Below are 16,880 nucleotides of genomic sequence, written 5' to 3'. Positions count from 1 at the left end.
TCATTTTATTTTTCGATAGGAACATTCCTGCCTTTTCTTTTTTTTGCAGTTTTATTTAGGGAAAACTCAGCCCACAGTTATTGGAGCACTTTACACGAGCACCAGTTACATCACACAAGGACACATACATTTTTTAGTAGGAACAGTGTGATTAAGTGATTTGCCAAGAATCACTGGATGTTGAGCCAATGCCGAAACTCGAACCTGGGGACATATTTACAGGGGTATTGTGCCACTGTGGCATTAAGTCACTTTGCGGCGCTTAACCCTGCTTTGTAAATGTTGTCCCCTTTCTTGCAGGTATCTGTGTGAAAGGGGCGTGCAGTGGGTGTTGCTTGTGGAAGTTCCACCACAACACCCATTGCTTTTTGATGCTTTCTCAGATTTACAAGGATGTGTATATCTGTGGTAGTGCCAAAAATGTACGCAACTGAATAGCAGGCGTTCGATTGGTACAAAGAGGATGAAATACTTTTATATCTCCTCGATTTTACTCTTTCTATGTGTGCTGCATTCTGCAACACACATGGAAATAGCAAGTCACCTTTAAAGACTGTTTATGGGCAGGAAGGGTCACCTTCCTGCACAAAAACAATAATTCCTACAATGCAGACACCCTTGAACCAATGTGCAGGAGTGCCTACGTTAGTGCATGGCAGCCAATTCTGCGCCAGCACTGGGGAAGAAGACAGGAATGTGCCGTATTTCATAGATTGAGCGCATTCCTGCCCTTTTCTTTCGACGTAGGGCAGCGCTGCAAGAAGGCTTGCGGCGCTGCCCTGCACCAAAAGCTTGAAAATGGGATCCTGCGTTTTGTAGTATGTTAGTAGTACTGCAATAGTAGAAAATGCCATTGACAAGCCTATATGCCACTACCTCTCCTATATTTTTCTGTGTAGAGATCTCCACTCCGACTGCAGAGTTTCTGCACACATAAGTATCATTTTAGTAGTAAATGTGAGCGGGACAGAGAAGAGTGGCTGGAAAATGGGGAGTCCCTACTACTTAAGGGGAGTGGTTTGAGAAGGATTAAGGATGAAGGGAGGAATAGGCAGGGGTTTAGAGAAGGGCATGCATACATCCTCAAAGAGTAAGACCATTTCTAATCACAAACTACACTTCTAATGGTACTACAGACAAATTGGACCCAAAATAGTAGTAAATGTACTCAAGCTAAGAGCTGGCGTAACGACAGCAACATGCGGCCAAAAAACTGGACTTACAACAGCCAGTCATAGAAAATAATAGAGGTAAGGACTTCCTTTATCCTATAATTTACATGAGGAATATCTACGCCACTGAGTCAGGAATATCCCTATGGTAAAGTGTGGGGAAAATTTACAAAAGTTATTTAACTCGAAAAAAATAGTAACAATATTTGTATTATTTATTATTAGTGTTTTATCCCAAAAAAATTAATGTAAAGTATGAACATAAATTATTAGTATTAATGTAAAGTATTAAAGTATTTATTAATGTAGAATGAAAAAAGATAACAGCATTAATACTTTAAATTTAAAGTGCAATTATATTCAATTCAATGGAAATCATTTTTCTAAAGTTTAAATAAAACCAATTCTAACTAAAGTAAAAAAGTGTTTTATTATGTATTATTATTCATTTAAATGTTTGCATAGAAATAATTAAAAGTAATTTACTCATAGTTTAATAAAAATGAATGTTACATTAATGTTTACAGTAAACATATTATGGCAATAATACAATAGTAACAAAATAAATGATATGTTTTACTTTTTTTTACATTGAATTACACTTATTTATATTTTTAAGTATTTTGCACAAAAAAAACCTTTGTAGGAACATACGTATCTGCATACACCGAGTTTTCCAACATTCGGTGTATGTAAATATGTTTGTTCATACTACTAGGGTTGCAGTCCGACTGCCATCTGTTGCTGAAGTCCAAGTGACGCATTACAATGCGTGCAGTCGGAGGCAGCAGGCAGAGGGACAGTCTGCCACGAACCAGTCGGAAGATCAGTGATCCTTACAATGGTGGTGGTGCCTGCTCTGTCACTGCCGTAGAGATTACAATGTCCCTTTTCGCTTGCCCTTTCATAGCGGTTCGTCTGCTATGACGAGGCAGGCAGAGAGTGACTTTGAGGGTCGCTAGCAGGGCCCCCTATTTTCCTGGCCCTCTGCTATGGGGCCTGCAGGGCATCTTTGGTGCCCCCATAAATATCCCTGCACCATGTGGCAGGCACCGCATGGTGCCTGTCATGCAGTGCAGGGATGTTGAAGAGTGTACATCTTCTATTATGGCATGTGCTTGGGGATGAGCTTTGCCCTGCCTCACTTGTGCCTCCAGCGCACACAAAGGAACCTGACATCAGACATGGCCATATGCAAATCAGTCTGACCCTGTGCCTCATGGGAACAGTCCAGCCCAAACTGGCAAGCCATGTCTTCCCTGGACCAGAGACAAGCATCCTGGGAACGGTTTCTGGCTAATCAGCCGTACCAGGATGCTAGCTTGAATCAAGTGGCATAGGGACCAAGGGACCCACGTCTGGGCATACCCTGACAACTTAGGTGGAACAAAGCAAAACCAACCAGGATGCTTGTTTCCGGTCCAGGGAAGACATGGCTTGGCAGTTCGGTCTGGACTGTTCCCATGAGGCACAGGGTCAGACTGATTTGCATATAGCCATGTCTGAACTGGGGTGGCGGAGTGAGCTAAAGAATGATGATGAGGGATTAAACCCAGATCAGTTGATTGGGGGTGAGTGCTTGCAATGTTCAACACTCCGTCAATCATCCCCTTTGGTTTTGCTTTGTTCGCCCTACATTGGCAGGGTATGACCAGACGTGGGTCCCTTGCTCACTTTGCCACTGGATTCAAGATAGCCTGGCTGATGAGGGCTGTGAACCCAAAACCGGTCCCAGGATGCTTGTTTCCGGTCCAGGGAAGACATGGCTTGGCAGTTCAGGCTGGACTGTTCCCATGAGGCACAGGGTCAGACTGATTTGCATATGGCCATGTCTGAACTGGAGTGGCGGAGTGAGCTAAAGAATGATGATGAGGGATTAAACCCAGATCAGTTGACTGGGGGTGAGTGCTTGCAATGTTCAATACTCGTCCTTTGGTTTTCCCTTACAGGATGCTACCTTGCATGACGATGGAATGCAGGATATGGGGATGCTTCTATTGGGGGACTGCGGGTCCCAGCAGCACTTGTGTCACTGGAAGGAGGAGGCAGGGCAGGAGAGTCTCATGTACCAGGCCATCAGTGCTATAAAGGGTGCCTCAACGTGTGCTGCGTTGGACCCTTCTATTGGAGGACTACAGATCCCAGCAGCACCTGCAACACTGGAAGGAGGGAGCAGGGGAGGAGGGCCCTGCATGCCAGGGCATCAGTGCTATAAAGGGTGCCTCAGCACCCGCTGCGTGGAACGCTTCAATTTGGGGACTACAGGTCCCAGCCGCACTTGTGCCACTGGAAGGAGGGGGCAGGGGAGGAGGGCCATGCATGGCATGCCATCAGAGCTATAAAGTGCTTCAGAACACTCGTGACCGTCCTGACGCCGTCAGAAGCAGTCGCTCCCCACAGCCACTGGCCCTTACCACGATCGCTCTGCGGACCACATAGCGCCATTACCCAAGTTTGCTCCTCTCACCGCTGGCTGCATTTTGGAATCGTACTGCTGCCTGCATTTCGAAGCGTGCTGCTGCATTTGGTATCGTACTGCTGCCTGCATTTTGGAGCGCGCTGCTCGTGCTAGCATTGTTTTCAATCAGTAGCGCCTGCTTTGCCTCATAACAGTTTAAAATTACTATCCTCGCATAACGCTCGCCAGAATTGTGTAGTTGTAACATACTTTGATTAAATCACTGTTATTGTGCCTCTGCCCACGAAGCTTTCACTCTTGTTGGCCCCAACCGGTTGCGGTTTCGCTTCTGTAGCCATTTTGGTGTTATTGTGCCTCGGAGCCCATCCCCTCCACCACGCACCCGCCTCCCAGCTGACCCTCCCTCCCACAGACTCAGTAAGCTCACCCCGTCCTCGATTTCACTGTGAACGTCCTGACGCCGTCAGAAGCGGTCGCTCCCCACAGCCACTGGCCCTTACCACGATCGCTCTGCTGACCACATAGCGCCATTACCCAAGTTTGCTCCTCTCACCGCTGGCTGCATTTTGGAATCGTACTGCTGCCTGCATTTCGAAGCGTGCTGCTGCATTTGGTATCGTACTGCTGCCTGCATTGCATTTGGTATCGTACTGCTGCCTGCATTTTGGAGCGCGCTGCTCGTGCTAGCATTGTTTTCAATCAGTAGCGCCTGCTTTGCCTCATAACAGTTTAAAATTACTAGCCTCGCATAACGCTCACCAGAATTGTGTAGTTGTAACATACTTTGATTAAATCACTGTTATTGTGCCTCTGCCCACGAAGCTTTCACTCTTGTTGGCCCCAACCGGTTGCGGTTTCGCTTCTGTAGCCATTTTGGTGTTATTGTGCCTCGGAGCCCGTCCCCTCCACCACGCACCTACCTCCCAGCTGACCCTCCCTCCCACAGACTCAGTAAGCTCACCCCGCCTTCGATTTCACTGTGACCGTCCTGACGCCGTCAGAAGCGGTCGCTCCCCACAGCCACTGGCCCTTACCACGATCGCTCTGCTGACCACATAGCGCCATTACCCAAGTTTGCTCCTCTCACCGCTGGCTGCATTTTGGAATCGTACTGCTGCCTGCATTTCGAAGCGTACTGCTGCATTTGTATCGTACTGCTGCCTGCATTGCATTTGGTATCGTACTGCTGCCTGCATTTTGGAGCGCGCTGCTCGTGCTAGCATTGTTTTCCATCAGTAGCGCCTGCTTTACCTCATAACTGTTTAAAATTACTAGCCTCGCATAACGCTCGCCAGAATTGTGTAGTTGTTACATACTTTGATTAAATCACTGTTATTGTGCCTCTGCCCACGAAGCTTTCACTCTTGTTGGCCCCAACCGGTTGCGGTTTCGCTTCTGTAGCCATTTTGGTGTTATTGTGCCTCGGAGCCTGTCCCCTCCACCATGCACCCGCCTCCCAGCTGACCCTCCCTCGCCCCTCCCCCTCCATTATCCACATATGACAGACGAGACTACGCGCAGCATTCACGCGCAGCGGACACGCCCCATGCGCGCCGAAGGTGCGCCAAAGGTAAGCCCGTCTACGCCCGTCCGCGCCTGGACCGCGCCCAGGGCCAGACCCCCTGGCCCCCGCAAAGCACACTCCTCCAGCATAACGTATGACGCCCCCACCCTCCTAGCCCTTAACCCCGGACGCACACCTCTATGCTGCGTAGCTGTCCCAGGACACACCCATGGACCCTTCGCCTGCCACTCCTGCAAATTTTCTAGCATCAAGACCCATACCACATCCACTAACGCCAAACACAGCACCGACTCTATCCACCTGAAGTGCATCCTGATGAACACCCGCTCGGTCCACAGACATGCCACCGAACTCTGGGATCTACTCGACACTACATCACCGGACGTCGCCTTCCTTATTGAAACATGGATGAACACATCATCAACACCCGACATCGCCACAGCCATCCCGGACAATTACAAGATTATCCGAAAAGACCGCACCAAACAAACAGGAGGAGGCATTGCCATCGTCCATAAGAACACCATCAAAATCACGACCAGCTCCGACGATAACCTTACAACCGCCGAACACCTCCACTTCCAGGTCCACACCGACCCTAGGACCACACTCATCTACAGACCTCCAGGAACACGTAAACAATTCAGCGAAGACATCACTGACTTCATCAGTCCACATGCCCTCGCCTCCGAGAACTACATTCTATTAGGAGACCTCAACTTCCACCTGGACAAGAAAAACGACAGCAACACCAACACCCTTCTTGACAACCTGACCAATCTCGGCCTCAAACAACTTGTTGACACCCCCACCCATGTAGCCGGACATACGCTCGACCCAATATTCTCCTCCAGCAAACACATCTCCTTCGATCGCACCACAGCTCTCCACTGGACGGACCACAGTTGTGTTCACTTCAACTACAAAGCCACCGCGACACACAACCCCCCACAACCTATCCCCCGAAGAAAATGGAACAAAATCACCACCGACCAACTCCTCACATCGCTCAACCAAAACCCACCCGCCCTCTCATCGGACCCAAACCAAGCTGCCATCAAATTCAAACAATGGATCACTCACAGCGCAGACAAATTAGCACCCTTGAAAAACCATCACACCAAACAAGATAGCAAAAAGGCCCCCTGGTTCAACGACGACCTTAAGAAATCCAAAAAGCTACGCCGCACTCTCGAGAAAACATGGAGATAAAAATCCAACCACCGACAACATGACCACCCTCAAAGCAGCCACCCGCAAACACCATCAGCTGATCCGAGCCACCAAGAAATCAGCACTCAAGAATCGACTCGACAACAACGCCCATAACAGCATGGAACTATTCAACATCGTCAAAGAATTCACCAACCCCACCGCAGCCTCAAACGACATCACTCCCTCCCAAGACCTCTGCGATTCGTTATCCTCCTTCTTCTACAACAAAATTGCCGACATACATAACAGCTTCGAAAACAGTTCCTACAACAATCCTCTCCACCCCCCTCAGAACCTAAACCGCCCTCTAACTACCTCAGCGCCTGGAACCCAATCACCACGGAAGACACCACCCGCCTCATGAATTCCATCCACTCTGGCTCGCCAACCGACCCATGTCCCCACCACATCTTCAACAAAGCAGACTCCATCATCGCTCCTCATCTCCATGATGTCATCAACTGCTCCTTCATCTCTGCCAGCTTCCCAGAAAGCTGGAAACACGCCGAAGTCAGCGCCCTCCTGAAGAAACCCACAGCAGACCCCTCTGAACTTAAAAACTACCGCCCCATATCCCTTCTCCCATTCCCAGCCAAAGTCATTGAGAAAGCCGTCAATAGCCAACTCGCCGCCTTCCTCGAATCCAACAACTCCCTCGATCCCTCACAGTCCGGCTTTCGAGCCAAACACAGCACTGAAACCGCCCTCATCGCAGCAACAGACGACATCCGAACTCTACTGGACAACGGAGAAACAGTGGCCCTCATTCTACTCGATCTCTCCGCCGCCTTCGACACTGTTTGTCACAGCACACTCATACAACGCCTCAGCAATATCGGCATAAAAGGAAAAGCCTTGGACTGGATCATATCGTTCCTAGCTGGGAGAACTCAGAGAGTCCGACTTCCCTCGTTCAAATCAGAGGCCACGAAGTCATCTGCGGTGTACCACAAGGATCATCACTCAGTCCCACCCTCTTCAATGTTTACATGAATCCACTCGCTTCCATCGCGCGTCAACACAACCTTAACATGATCTCCTACGCTGACGACACCCAACTGATCCTTTCTCTCACCAATGACCCCAACACCGCCAAAACCAATCTTCACGAAGGCTTGAAAGAAGTAGCAGTATGGATGAAAGACAGCCGCCTTAAACTTAACTCAGACAAAACGGAAGTGCTCATCCTAGGATCAACCCCCTCTGCCTGGGACGACTCATGGTGGCCTTCGGATCTGGGCTCAGCACCCATACCTATAGATCACGCACGGAACCTTGGCTTCATCCTAGACTCTTCACTCTCGATGACCAATCAAGTCAACGCCGTCTCATCCTCCTGCTTCAACGTTCTTCGTATGCTCAAAAAAATTCTTCCACTGGATCCCCGCCGAGACAAGAAAGACTGTCACCCACGCACTAGTTACGAGTCGACTAGACTACGGAAACACCCTCTACGCCGGAATAACAGCCAAATCACAGAATAAACTCCAACGCATCCAAAACGCATCAGCGAGACTCATTTTGGACATCCCTCGCCAAGATCACATCACCAGCCACCTGAAAGACCTCCACTGGCTTCCTGTCAACAAGAGAATAACATTCCGTCTCCTCACCCACGCACACAAGGCCCTCTACAAAATAGGGCCCGAATGCCTCAACACTCGACTATCCTTCTACACACCCACCCGCCAACTAAGATCATCCAATCAAGGGCTCGCCGCAGTTCCGCGTATCCAAAGATCCACCATAGGAGGTAGATCCTTCTCCTACTTGGCGGCCAAGACCTGGAACTCACTCCCCACTCACCTTCGCCTTACACAGAACCACATCTCCTTCAGAAAAGAACTTAAAACCTGGCTATTCGATAAATAATGAGCCCCCCCCCAAGCGCCTTGAGACCCTCTGGGTGAGTAGTGCGCTATATAAATTTTTGAACTTGAACTTGAACTTGAACTCGAAGCTTGGTGTAAAGGGTCGGGCCCTAGGCTCCCATGCAGTAATAGCAATGATACAGACACCATAATAAGGTCACTAGAACTGGCCCGGGGCACGTGCGCCTGGCCCCTTTTATTAGCCGGGTCATATGTCCTGTGACACCTGTGATGTATGGGCTTGGGGGTGGTAATGTGAGGCAGGTCTTTGGAAGTGGCTGGTACCAGAAACACTAGAACATTGTGCCATTACACCGGTCATTACACGTGGGACTGGAAGGGTGAAGCCCGGACAATTGGCGGGCGCAGGTCAGAGCCGACCCGGCCCGTTGGAGCCCAGAGGAGGCTGGGCCACCCCATTCGGCTCCTACATTTCTATTAATGACTGTGTTGATGCCTGTCCTCGTTATTTAACAGGTTGGAGCGCCTGGAAGTAAGGACATCTTGTTAAAGACTCTACTCTCTTTTTAAGTATTTTGTGGGACGGCTGTGTCCTGTGGGGTTCTTTTTGTCTGTTTTAACCTGCTCCTCTTCTTTCAAATTTTAATTGTGAGCCTCAGTTCTCTAAACGTGATAGTTGATTGTTTTAAAAATGTCCGTCCCTACCAGTACCGAACAGCACACTGAAGATCAGTTTTATAGATAGAAGGCAAACTGTGAATTATATAATATTGGGAAAAAGAAGGGTGTGGTATTAATTCTAGGTGAATCTGTGCCCCACGACCCTTTAAAAACAAATTCCATTGCTCAATATTCATCTAGCTCTATGGGGGCAAATAACAAAGAGAATACTACGACCGAGCAACAGATTGAAGCCACCATTAACTCATTACCCAATATTCCCACCTTCCCTTCCTATTATCTAATGCAGACCCTCTGCATGCAGATATGATATTTTTTCTTTCCGCTCAAAGGCCACTAGGTTCAATATTAGGTAAAGGCGGCCAGTGTAAGCCATGTGTTTTAAATGCCCCATCATTGGATGGTACTTCCTGGCCTGGTGATGACTCTAATTTTCTGGCAAGGAAGTAGAAAAAGGGCTTCATGCACCAACAGGGCCAGAACTTTAGACTGTCACAGTAACTCTCTATGAACCCCTTTCCCAAAATACTAGTATCTTTCTAGGTCACTTGAAATCTCCTGGTGAGAATAACACCTGTAATTAGTGACCTAGAGGGTAGATTAACCAAATTAATGGGGAAAGATTTTAATTAATTGATTAATTATTTGAGGCCGCGGTAGGTCCATGTGTGGAGTAAATTGAGGAGCTCCAGTGCAAACGGAATAGGCTCATGGGCCACTGTGGGAACTCCCTGTGTCAGATAAATCCTATAGATAACCGTGCTGCTATTCAACCAGATGCTTGGGGTAATTGACAGGTGGGGATGAGGGATCAGTGTAGATTGTAGAAAAACTCATGAAGGAGCAAAGGACTCAATTCAAGGACAAAAGCCCCCTAACACAGATCTAGTCTTGCCAGCCTTTGAAGAGAGAAAAATAGCCGAAAACCAGTAGTTAATCTGACAACTGTGTTAAACCTACCTCGTCAAGTAACCCCTTATGTTGCCGTAGTGGTAAATGTACCTCCAACTATCAGGGTTGCTGAGGAGAATGGGTCTCAGCTGATGAATAGGACACTTCATGGTCCAGGTGGTTCTGAGTTTATTTAAGGTCATTCTGACTGTCTGAAGGGTGGGTGGTTAGACCCGGCCCTAAAACTTATAAAGGAGACTGTGTGGTAGTTATTTTTTAAATCATCCAATGCCTCAAAACAAATTTACACCTCACACAATCTAAATTCTAGACCTAAAAGAATACATGTTGTTCCTCTTGGATATTTTTATCCCCAAAAACAGATCTCTTAGACCATGTTATTTCAAATCATTGTTATAGTGTTTGTAGGTTGTTCAATGCTGTATCGCACAGTAATTCTTTTTGACAACCATGACAGTATGTGATCAATATTCCAATGTATACATTAGGAGAGATTATTTATTAAAGTGTCATTACATGACACTTGATATATAATGATAATTGACATCGACAGGTGAAGAGGTTTATAAACGCAGTTGGGTTTCCCCGTTATCGCTGGTGCTTTGTCTCCAGTGTGGAGAGAGAGCTCTACTCTCCTACAGCTATGAGTCTTAAATATTTGCCTGAGTCAGGTTTACACTTCATCAATTATGGTTCTGTATCAGAAAGGTTGTCTGATCTAACCATGACTGGATACTGCTGAATATCTGGGGGGTGCCATCATGGAACAAGAGGAGGTTGGTCAAGATAGGAAACTCCAACATGGAGGAGAGAAACAAAGTGGAATGCACAAGAGTGTAACATGGATAGGTGGATGAGAGGACGGGGACACACGAGCCAGGAGGGGCTCCTGAACATTCTGAGTCGCTAATAGCGAAAGGTACTAGACCGGATCCTTATAATGTAAACAACAAGGACCCCTGATCGGAATTATCAGTTCCTATGACAGGGACATAAGCTGTGTGTAAATATTAGCACAATTCTAGCAAGCAAGAGGGAAGGCTATTTGCATAAAAAATGTTAACAAATTTATTCAGATATAAAAACACTGTTCCATTTAATAAGTATTGATATAAAAAAAACATATACATTACATACATTAATATCACATAAACAATGACAGGGACTAAAGAAAAAACCTAGATTATACAATTTTCATAAAAAATATAATCACATAATATTTAAAAGAAACAACGAGTGGCAAACAATACTTTCTCAACGCGCGTTTCGGCGTTTCAGAAAACGGCTTCTTCAGGAGCCACAGATTATATCTGAAATATACAGTTAAAAAAATATATGAAAACACATTCAATTACATTCAATTGTATAAAGTTAAAAAGTTGTCATTCGCTAACAACATCTCATATAAAGCATAGTTTGTTTGACTCATTAATTTTTTTTTTTTTTTTTTTTTTAAAAGACGAACTATTCAACTAATGCAAGTTCATGAAATACAACTTCCGTACTTGCTATAGCAATATAATAATTGCTGAACAAGGTACAAAACTAATCTTTCCATATTTGAGCAGTTGCTAATTAGCTAAAATGAGCTGAAAAAAGGACCCACCAAAGACACCCCTAACCCAAGTATAAGTGGGGTTGGGCAATGTTGTTGTAATGCCCCAGTCATAACATGATAGGACATTCCTCAAACCAACGATGGGTGGTATTGGGCAGTTGAAAGTGCTTGAAATTAAAGTCATTCAGTCATTAATGGATGATAACTGCTTCTTAAATCTAAGAAGTTGCCTAGTAGGTTTGACTAAAGTCAAGTAATGTGGAGAGGGCATACTTACTATTCAGAATCTCAGCACGATGGCTAGAAAAAGGATCATGTTTCCTCAACAATACAAACTCTAAAGATGAAGAGAATGTGCCATATAGTGACTGCGGGTAAAAAGGATATATATTAGACAACGAAAGTACAGAGTAACAAGATAATCCAATTATCTAAATACTTAACAGAGAGGATTATGAGTGCCTAAGTAGTGATGTTATTAGTAAATAATGTTCGACTATTGGATCCTAGTCTTAATATATAAGGACTTCGATGGCAAAAAAAGAAGACAAATACAGTGATGTTTTCAAAAGGGGAGCATTATATTTGCTTTGCACGTATTCGTTATATGTATACAGTCTGACAGAATTCCAGAATTGTTATGTTTAGAGACAAGTAGTTACACTCTTTATTATCAAGATAGAATCATTAAACATAACCAGTTGTTATTTATCTGGTTTATTTAGATAACCTTTCTTTTATTCTCTAGATTATCGTGATAAGACAGTAAAAATACCAGACTAATATATATCCCTATTTATTAGGGTTCCTCTTCGTAACTCATCTTAATAAGGGATTCAGTTAGTAAGGACGCTTACCTATTATTAACGTGGAGGAGTCCGTGGCAAGTTAGTTATAAACTTAAACACGTGACATATTCTGTATTACGTCCTGTTCGTTGCACTGCCGGTAAGTTTGTAGTCATGAAATGTAAAAAATAAAAACGAAACATAAGCTACATAGGCTCTATTGTCTGTGATTGTGCCTATATTAGTGCAGATAAAACTCACAGACTGGTAAATATCCTATTGGTCATAAGGTAGGATAAACTTACATTTAAATGTAAATATTCATTTCTTCACAGCGGACCACTGAACCAGGATTATTCATATCGAGGAGAACCGCATTCCCTTGTTCCCGAGTTAAAATCGCCGAGAACCGCTTTCCCTTAATTACGGACACGAGTCGCCTCTGTTTAATACACCTTCGTGTCTGCGGCAGGTTTCTATAAAAACATAATATGTAGTGATCGCTAATGAAAATATCTAGTACTGCTAAAGTTGAAGTGATTGAGCTCGTGAGCGGAACGAGCTTACAGAAATAGATAAGCTAACAGAATTCTTTTAGCGTTCGTCACCGTGTGAAAGAAGATAGAAACTGCAAGCAAGCAGGTCCGCGTCGCTGCAAAGGATAGCTGCTGGCGTCCCGCGGCTGTTAGGGATAATATCATCTGTCGTAATTAGTGGGCCGTCTTTAAATATACGAATCTGGTGTCACGTGGGTAAATCAAATGGGTGCTTAAAGCCATACACTTCAAAGAAATGAGTGAGGCAGGGGAACAGTCGTTCATTACCGAACCCATGAAATGGGTGAGGCAGGAGAACAATCGTTCGTTACCAGGACCAGGTTTAAGGTTTAAAACTGTAAGCCCCCCACAAAGTAACAACCCCCATGGGAGCCGCGAAAAATGTGCACCGATATGCCGTATTGAAACATTCTCACAGATATAGTACCGGCACGTTTATTTATTTATGAGGTATTACTTAAGAAGCCCATGATGGCATAAAGATGGGGTTCATAGATAAATATCTAAAGAGTCTATTGTCGTACTTCAGAAGCCGACTGGAGAAGGTCAGAACTGCCAAATAGGCAGACGACTCCAACACGGTAAATGAGAAGGAAATATAGAATTACTAATGGCCTAGAGAAAAGTGGAATAGGCTCTCATTTCTTTCCAATATCGAAATAAAAGAAATTGAACATATATATCTGCTGTTGAATACTAGCAATAGATGGATGGGGAAATGTGCTAATATCGTGCACATAATCCCTATCCAAACTTTAATGATCATTTGAACAAATAATCGGGAAAGGACTTCTATTACACCTAATAAGTAGTGTAAGTTAAATTCCTATTAGGTAGAGTTGAAGACGCCATGTAGACTGTCGACTCCCATAAGGAATAAAATCAAATTACGTTAAATGGATAATAGCCAGGAAATATTTTCAACTACTCAACCAGATCACATATGTGAAGAGTAGTTCCAAGGAGAAATAGTTACAATATAGCATTCTCCCACGGAATATCGCTGTTCAATCCTTTCAGAACAAAAATCCAGAAAACTTCCCTTTCCGGATTATTTCTTCAAATGATCATTAAAGTTTGGATAGGGATTATGTGCACGATATTAGCACATTTCCCCATCCATCTATTGCTAGTATTCAACAGCAGATATATATGTTCAATTTCTTTTATTTCGATATTGGAAAGAAATGAGAGCCTATTCCACTTTTCTCTAGGCCATTAGTAATTCTATATTTCCTTCTCATTTACCGTGTTGGAGTCGTCTGCCTATTTGGCAGTTCTGACCTTCTCCAGTCGGCTTCTGAAGTACGACAATAGACTCTTTAGATATTTATCTATGAACCCCATCTTTATGCCATCATGGGCTTCTTAAGTAATACCTCATAAATAAATAAACGTGCCGGTACTATATCTGTGAGAATGTTTCAATACGGCATATCGGTGCACATTTTTCGCGGCTCCCATGGGGGTTGTTACTTTGTGGGGGGCTTACAGTTTTAAACCTTAAACCTGGTCCTGGTAACGAACGATTGTTCTCCTGCCTCACCCATTTCATGGGTTCGGTAATGAACGACTGTTCCCCTGCCTCACTCATTTCTTTGAAGTGTATGGCTTTAAGCACCCATTTGATTTACCCACGTGACACCAGATTCGTATATTTAAAGACGGCCCACTAATTACGACAGATGATATTATCCCTAACAGCCGCGGGACGCCAGCAGCTATCCTTTGCAGCGCCGCGGACCTGCTTGTTTGCAGTTTCTATCTTCTTTCACACGGTGACGAACGCTAAAAGAATTCTGTTAGCTTATCTATTTCTGTAAGCTCGTTCCGCTCACGAGCTCAATCACTTCAACTTTAGCAGTACTAGATATTTTCATTAGCGATCACTACATATTATGTTTTTATAGAAACCTGCCGCAGACACGAAGGTGTATTAAACAGAGGCGACTCGTGTCCGTAATTAAGGGAAAGCGGTTCTCGGCGATTTTAACTCGGGAACAAGGGAATGCGGTTCTCCTCGATATGAACAATCCTGGTTCAGTGGTCCGCTGTGAAGAAATGAATATTTACATTTAAATGTAAGTTTATCCTACCTTATGACCAATAGGATATTTACCAGTCTGTGAGTTTTATCTGCACTAATATAGGCACAATCACAGACAATAGAGCCTATGTAGCTTATGTTTCGTTTTTATTTTTTACATTTCATGACTACAAACTTACCGGCAGTGCAAAGAACAGGACGTAATACAGAATATGTCACGTGTTTAAGTTTACAACTAACTTGCCACGGACTCCTCCACGTTAATAATAGGTAAGCATCCTTACTAACTGAATCCCTTATTAAGATGAGTTACGAAGAGGAACCCTAATAAATAGGGCTATATAATAGTCCGGTATTTTTACTGTTTTATCACGATAATCTAGAAAATAAAAGAAAGGTTATCTAAATAAACCAGATAAATAACAACTGGTTATGTTTAATGATTCTATCTTGATAATAAAGAGTGTAACTACTTGTCTCTAAACATAACAATTCTGGAATTCAGTCAGACTGTATACATATAACGAATACGTGCAAAGCAAATATTATGCTCCCCTTTTGAAAACATCACTGTATTTGTCTTCTTTTTTTGCCATCGAAGTCCTTATATATGAAGACTAGGATCCAATAGTCGAACATTATTTACTAATAACATCACTACTTAGGCACTCATAATCCTCTCTGTTAAGTATTTAGATAATTGGATTATTTTGTTACTCTGTACTTTCGTTGTCTAATATGTATCCTTTTTACCCGCAGTCACTATATGGCACATTCTCTTCATCTTTAGAGTTTGTATTGTTGAGGAAACATGCTCCTTTTTCTAGCCATTGTGCTGAGATTCTGAATAGTAAGTATGCCCTCTCCACATTACTTGACTTTAGTCAAACCTACTAGGCAACTTCTTAGATTTAAGAAGCAGTTATCATCCATTAATGACTGAATGACTTTAATTTCAAGCACTTTCAACTGCCCAATATCACCCATCGTTGGTTTGAGGAATGTCCTATCATGTTATGACTGGGGCATTACAACAACATTGCCCAACCCCACTTATACTTGGGTTAGGGGTGTCTTTGGTGGGTCCTTTTTTCAGCTCATTTTAGCTAATTAGCAACTGCTCAAATATGGAAAGATTAGTTTTGTAACTTGTTCAACAATTATATTGCTATAGCAAGTAGGGAAGTTGTATTTCATGAACTTGCATTAGTTGAATAGTTTGTCTTTTAAAAAAAAAATAAAAAAATTTAATGAGTCAAACAAACTATGCTTTATATGAGATGTTGTCAGCGAATGACAACTTTTTAACTTTATACAATCGAATGTAATTGAATGTATTTTTATATATTTTTTTAACTGTATATTTCAGATATAATCTGTGTCTCCTGAAGAAGGCGTTTTCTGAAACGCCGAAACGCGCGTCGAGAAAGTATTGTTTGCCACTCGTTGTTTCTTTTAAATATTATGTGATTATATTTTTCATGAAAATTGTATAATTTAGGTTTTTTCTTTAGTCCCTGTCATTGTTTATGTGATATTAATGTATGTAATGTATATGTTTTTTTTATATCAATACTTATTAAATGGAACAGTGTTTTTATATCTGAATACATTTGTTAACATTTTCTATGCAAATAGCCTTCTCTCTTTTTTGCTAGAATTGTGCTATTATTTACACACGACTAGACCGGATCCTGTCATGTGTCTTAATTTCCCCCTCAGTGGAGGATGGTGGAGGCTTTTGAGGATGTGTAGGGGGTGATCAATGAGCATGTGAGGAGGGGAATGATGACTGCTGGCCGACTGCAACACTGAAGAGGGCCCTGTAGGATGCATTGGCTGGCCCCGGGTCAAGAGAGCGAGGGGGAGTAGGAGGGAACGGAAGGGGTCAGGGGGTTTCCAGATATGAGTTCCTTGAATTGCGTTAGCATGGTGTCCCAGGCTGCTGGTATGGCCCGTCTCAGATTTGTGGGGCTCTTTCCAGTGTAATGCAGAACTCTTTGCGTCACCCCAATGGGGAACAGCCTTTACAACGCGGGTATTACCACGCTCTGCCATTACTACTTGCATTTACAACGCAAGTCGTTTCAACGACTTGCGCTGGAGGGCGCTGTTGGCAAAGGAATAGTTTAATTTTCTATTCCAACACCTTCCCTACTGTCAACATGGGCTGG

The 16,880-nt window shown here is 43.9% G+C and overlaps 2 long non-coding RNA genes across 2 annotated transcripts; one reads left to right on the top strand and one right to left on the bottom strand.

Moving 5' to 3' along the window:
- Positions 1-11,579: 11,579 nt before the first annotated feature.
- On the bottom strand, positions 11,580-12,785 carry LOC144761211 (uncharacterized). The gene is made up of 4 exons (XR_013595632.1): positions 12,711-12,785; positions 12,408-12,578; positions 12,172-12,256; positions 11,580-11,682 (listed from the first exon to the last, which is right to left on the bottom strand). It is a non-coding gene; the product is annotated as an uncharacterized LOC144761211 (long non-coding RNA).
- A 2,105-nt stretch (positions 12,786-14,890) lies between these two features.
- Positions 14,891-16,294, top strand: LOC144761210 (uncharacterized). Its single transcript, XR_013595631.1, has 3 exons — positions 14,891-14,976; positions 15,466-15,556; positions 16,076-16,294. It is a non-coding gene; the product is annotated as an uncharacterized LOC144761210 (long non-coding RNA).
- The last annotated feature ends 586 nt before the right edge of the window (positions 16,295-16,880 follow it).

The sequence above is a fragment of the Lissotriton helveticus genome, chromosome 6 (genome assembly GCF_964261635.1).
Source record: "Lissotriton helveticus chromosome 6, aLisHel1.1, whole genome shotgun sequence".
In the NCBI taxonomy this organism is placed as follows: Eukaryota; Metazoa; Chordata; class Amphibia; order Caudata; family Salamandridae; genus Lissotriton; species Lissotriton helveticus.
This window is presented reverse-complemented; position numbering and strand designations above follow the sequence as displayed.